The sequence below is a fragment of the Mus musculus genome, chromosome 6 (genome assembly GCF_000001635.26).
Source record: "Mus musculus strain C57BL/6J chromosome 6, GRCm38.p6 C57BL/6J".
Taxonomy (NCBI): Eukaryota; Metazoa; Chordata; class Mammalia; order Rodentia; family Muridae; genus Mus; species Mus musculus.
This window is the reverse complement of record NC_000072.6, coordinates 71,678,534-71,684,581: the sequence shown is the minus strand read 5'-3', so window position 1 is coordinate 71,684,581 and position 6,048 is coordinate 71,678,534. Positions and strand designations below refer to the sequence as shown.

The window sequence follows — 6,048 nt, the reverse complement described above, 5'->3', positions numbered from 1 at the left end:
AATAATTTTGTTGAACTAAAATAGGGTTGTTACTGGGTTAGACTGGGCCCTTCTCCTCCTGAGAGGATAGCTGGAGATATGCCGCCACAGGGCAGCTCTTGCCCAGCAGATGTTAGGTGCCAGGTTCTGTCCCTCAGCAATGGAAAGAAGGAGAAGGAGGGGTAAAAGTGGGAAGAAAAAGGAAAGGAAAGAAAAAAGGGAACACACAAAGCAAGCACAGAAAGAAAGCCCTGGTGTGGTGGGGGGACAGAGTGAAGCCGTGCAGCTCAGAGCCAAAGCAATCGCTAGAAGCAGAGGAGGGGTAAGAGATGGTTCGGCAGCTAAGAGCACTGGCTGCTCTTGTATAAGATGTGTATTCATGTCCCAGAACTCAAATCACATACTTCAACTGCCTGTAATCCCTGATCCAAGAGGGGCTTCAGCCTCCAGAACTGTGGAGAACTTTTTTTTTTTAAGACAGGGTTTCTCTGTGTAGACCCGGCTGTCCTGAAACTCGCTCTGGTAGACCAGGCAGATCCATCTGCTTGTTCCTCCTGAGTGCTGGGATTAAAAGTGTGTGCCACCACTGCCTGGCCAAACTTCTGTTCTTTTTTTTTTTTTTTTTAAAGAGGACATCGGACAAAGGCTTGTTTTATTTTAATGACTGATCCAAGTGAGGCCACAGCCAGGCCGCTATGTACAGACACGAGGGAAGCTTTATTTCTTGGTCTCTTCCTCCTTGGACAGAGTCTTGATGATCTCTTCCTTCTTGGCCTGGAGGCGCTCCTCCCGGCGCTTTCGTGCTTCCTTGGTCTTAGACCTGTGAGCCTCACTCAGCCTGGTCAGCCAGTAGTTTCTTGCGGGCCTTGTCTGCCTTCAGTCTGTGGATGTGCTCCATGAGAATCCGCTTGTTTTTGAATACATTCCCTTTGACCTTCAGGTACAGGCTGCGATACATATGGTGGTCAATCTTCTTAGATTCCCGGTAGCTCCTGAGAAGCTGGCGCAGGATCCTCATCCTTCTCATCCAGGTCACCTTCTCGGGCATCCGAGTATTGGCAGTACCCCTCCTCTTCCCTATGCCCATATGCCTGCCCTTCTGTCGGGCCAAGGTGTTTTTCCAGCCCGGGAATGGACAGTCACAGGCTTCCAGATGATCAGCCCGTCTTTGATCAGCTTTCTGATCTGCTGACAGGAGTTGGCATTGACGATTTCATTGGTCTTATTGGGATCCAATCAGACCTTCTTTTTCCCACAGCAGAGGACACTAGAGGCAAGCCCCTTCTCTAGCCTGAGCATACTCATGGCTGCGGATGCAGCAGCGAAAGGAAAGACCGAATTTCCGTTCTTTAAGCTACTCTGATTTTGCTTGTTATGGGAGAATGTGTTAGTCTTAAGATAGAGAGACCACCCGCAGCTCCCTCCAGGTTTAGCCTTGGTTCCTCCATACCGTCTGTGTTCCTGACTTCTGCATCAGCTACAAGGCTCAGGAGCAAAGCATGAAAACTGTGGTTCTATAACCAACAGCCACAGGAAGGCTTTCTACAGGAGAGGTGACACTTGACCCAAGTGAGATAATATTTGTGAGTGGGAAGAATCTTGGAATAATATGTAAGACTGGGTGCAGGGGCACAATCAGGGAGCAAGGAGCACTTGATGGCTCTGATACAGTTCATCTTTTTGTTTCTACTGGTTTGTTTTATAATTTTTATTATGTTTTGTGTGTCTGTGTATATGCGTACACATGCACATCCATGCACACATGTGTATCTCCTGTAGCCCAGGCTGGCCACAAACTCAAAGTCACTGAGGATGATTTTCAACTTCTAATTCTCCAGTCTCTACCTCCCCAGTGTTGGGGTTACACGAGTGTGCCACCACACTTAGCTTTTATGTGGGTTGAAACTAGGACCTAGTGTGTGATAGGTATGCATCCTCTGACTGAGCTCTTTGCCTGTGTTTTTGAGACAGGATTTCATTATGTAGCCAGGCTGGCCTCAAATTTACTATGTAGCCAAAGCTAGCCTCAAAATTTCAGAATATATTGAATGTATGCAATAAATATATAACATACAAATTAAGTGTATATAGTATATTTAAATAGTATATAACTATAACATTTAATATAAGCATTATGCATGAATATCCAATGCAAGTGTATATGTTTTCACATATATAGCATACATATTTCTGGGGTTTACATACTTTTCACCTAATAACCAGGTACTATTATTTCAACAATGCAATCTTCGCTTCATACAGTTTTTAAATTTTTGTTTTGAGAGAGGGTCTCACACTGTAATTGAAGCTTCCCTCTGTAGTAGATGGAAACAAATACAGAGACCCATAGCCAGAGAATATGGGTGAGGGATCTTGGACTGCTAGTCTCTAAAAGGTATGTCTCCATCACAGCCTTCCCCTCAGGGCTCAGGAAACTCTGCACAAGAGGAGGCAAAAAGACCAGAAGGGATGAGGACACAGGGAAATCAGGCCTTCTAGACACCAGAGGACAGATGCACATACACACTCGCAGAGACAGACTGTGGCAGCATGCACAGGGCCTGCACAGGTCTGCACAGGTGGGGACCTAGTGTGAAAGGGGATGTGAACACACACTCCATCCCTAGGCCAGAAGTCATCTAAGAACGACAGCCATTGCGAGGGAAAAATTAGTTTTCTCTCAAGTAGACTTCCTGGGGGAAACAAACCACGCCCAGAGTGGCCTCAAATTCACAGGGTAGACAAGGATGACCTTAGCTGATCATCCCATCCTGCCTCTACGTCTTGACTGCTGGAACCACACCTATGGGTTCTAGGAACTGAAACACAGCTTTGTACTCTACTAAGGGGTTATGTCACCATCCTAATCTCTCCGTTAGAGATCCACATTGCCAATGGGAGTAAAGAACTCAGCAGCTCAGAGAAAGGGACAAGTAGGGGCTGTGGCTTAGGATGGGTGTGTCCTCTGGGGAGAGCTGGTGTATAAGGTCCCTGGAAACAACTGCATTTGGAAGAGGACGCTGGGGGAGTTAGGAAGAACTCAACATCTCCAGCAGGTCCTTCTGGAAGGATGAGAGATTAGTGAAGTCCTTAAGATGATAAATCCAGTTTCAAATCCAGACCAATAGAACAAGGTTCCCACACGAAGCTGCAGAAAGAACAAGGTTCCCACACGAAGCTGCAGAAAGAATCAGAATTTCAGAATGGGAGGTGAGGGCTGCAGCTTAGACATAGAGTGCTTGCTTATCAGGAAGACTGCCATAATTCGAAGGACAGCCTAAGCTACATAGTGACATCCTGTCACCCATATAGCCCTGGCTGTCCTAGAACTCAGATGTAGATAGAGCAGGATAGTCTTGAACTAGGAAATCCTCCTGCCTCCGCCTTTACCTCTGCATGCTTCAATTGTAGCTGCATATTATGTGCTGCTTACAATGTGTTCTTTCTTTTTAAAAGCTTTTCCAAATTTATGTAGACGTGTGTGTCCGTGTGGGTATATGTGTCCCCACAGACACCAGAAAAACACATCAGATCCCCTGGAGCTGGAATTATAAGCAATTGTAAGTCACAGTCTCAGTGTGCTGAGAACTGAACTCAGGTCCTCTGAAAAAGCAGTAAACAACCATGAGCCATGTCTCTAGCCTCTAAAATGTATCCTTTTGTTTGTTTGTTTTTTGTTTTGTTTTTCAAGGCAGGGTTTCTCAGTGTAGCCCTGGCTGTCCTAAAACTTGCCCTGTAGACCAGGCCAACCTCAAACCCAGAGATCTGCCTGCCTCTGCTTCCCAAGTGCTGGGGTTAAAGACATGTGCCACCTCCATCCAGCTTAAAATGTATTCTTAACAGACCAGTGACATCCACCAATCCAGTAACTAAGAATGTCGTCAGATAGCATCTGAAACCTAAGGCAGCATTTTCTCACTTCGCCGTAACCTGGCCACTGTGTTCTCCTCCTGTGTTTAGTAAATGCTTTGGTTTATGAGACTTTTTTTTTTTTTTTTTTTTTTTTGGTTTGGTAACTAATAACTATGCCCACAGTAGCACGTCCTTCAGGGCACCATGCATCTGTATTTCTGGGTCATGATCACTCGGATTTGGCCTAAGAATGCACTGTCTCTATTCCCTTTGAGGTGAGTGCTGCATTTTGCAGCCATAGCAGCTCTATCAGGAGTTCATGGGGGAATGGAAACTCAGTGATACCAGGAAAGGAAAAACAAATGGTCCTCCTTAGTTCACAAGCTTGCTACCCATGCAAGGGGACTGGTAACTCCAAGGCTACCTGTTTCCAATGGTGGAACAATATGCAGAAGATGCTGCTTTATAGATTAGCATCCTGAGATGGGGCAGGGCAGGAAGATATACCTGGGAGGAGAGAAGAGATGGTGGAGCGGGACACCACTGAACTTGTTTCCAGAAAGAGAAAAAGGATACCGTTCAAAAAAAGACCTGTACTTTAATTCCTACATCATAGGCCAACAAGGCTCTGAAACCTGAAATTTCAAGTTAAACTTTCAACTCTGTATAACAGCAGCATAGTGGGGATGGATAGATGACTCAGTTGTTAACAGCATGTATTTACAGAGGATCCGAGTTCAGTCCCAGCACCCACACTGGATGGCTCACAACTAGCTGTACCTCCAGCTTCATGGGATCCAATGCTTCTGGAAGATACCTGTGCTTTTGTGTTCTCCGTCCCTCCCTCCATCCCTCCCCCATCTCTCACACAACCATGCTTAAAAGTAACAAAAGTAAATCTTAAAAAAAAAATTCAACAACATGCAACATAGTATGTTTGGGGCTGGGCCAGACTGCCTTGAGGAGTCAGGTGACATCATCCACTAGCTAGCTCTTCTCTGAACTCAGGGATCAGTCGGGTCCAAGTAGAAGAGAGACTTCAATAAAGAGATTAATAGAAAAATTAACCATAATAGGACTGGGGCTATACCTCGGTGGTAGAGTGCTTGCTTATGAGGCTCTGGGTCCATCTTTCAGCATTGCAAATAAATAGAAAGTACTTAAATAAAAATAAATGAATAAAGCCGGGTGTGGTGGCACACGCCTTTAATCCTAGCACTTGGGAGGCAGAGGCAGGCGGATCTCTGAGTTTGAGGCCAGCCTGGTCTACAAAGTGAGTTCCAGGACAGCCAGGGTTATACAGAGAAACCCTGTCTCGAAAATAAATAAATAGATAGATAGATAGATAGATAGATAGATTGTGATTGGAGTGACAAGGAATTTGTATGTAAGAAGCAAAGAGAGTGCTAAAGAGTGTAGGAGTGGCAGATATCCCTGGGCAGCCACGGCCAATAAGATGGAAGAGTTGCTGAGTTCCGTGTTCTTGGGATTTGCTAGAAATCTGAGCCTTAGACTGTCAGGGTATGCTTCTTAGGGGAGGTGTCACTGACGTTATTTCACTATAAACTGTCACCGAGGGATGCCAAGGGAAGCTGCTGAGCTCTGGATGCAATGGGAGCCTGGATGGGAGAAGCAGGAACCTACTGATAAAAGAAATAGTCTGAAACCAAGAAGCAGTGTGTTGACTCTCTAGTGCCCCTGCCGACAATACCTTAGTACTACAGGGAAGAGGAACTATTCAAAGGTCTCTGGCCAGTTTTCCCAGAGTATGCAAAGAAGGGGCAAATTTGGAGCTGAGAAATAATGGATCAATAAATGGCAAATCATGAAATTAGAATGTCCAGAACACACGCGCGCACTCACACACACACGGACATGGACACAGACACACGGACACAGACATGGACACGGACACAGGTATCCCTTGTTTTAGTTACTTTTCTGTTACCCTCACATGTCCAAAAGCAACCTAGAAAAAGGATTTCTTCTGGCTTATGATTCAGGAGGGAGAGTCCATTGTGATGGGAGAAGGCAGCAGCCAGGGAAAGCCCTGGAACAAGAGCGGGAAACCGAGTGGTCACATTCTTAGCCTCACAGTGAGGAAGAGGGAAAGACGGAGGGATGGAGGGAGGAAGGAAGGGAGAGGGGGGAGGGGAGAACAGGATGTGGGGTAAAACTATAAATCCCCAAAGCCCACCTCCAATGATGTACTTCCTC

General features: G+C 45.8%; 1 pseudogene; it reads right to left on the bottom strand.

The window, feature by feature from the left end:
- Rpl19-ps9 (ribosomal protein L19, pseudogene 9) lies at positions 606–1,313 on the bottom strand (annotated as a pseudogene).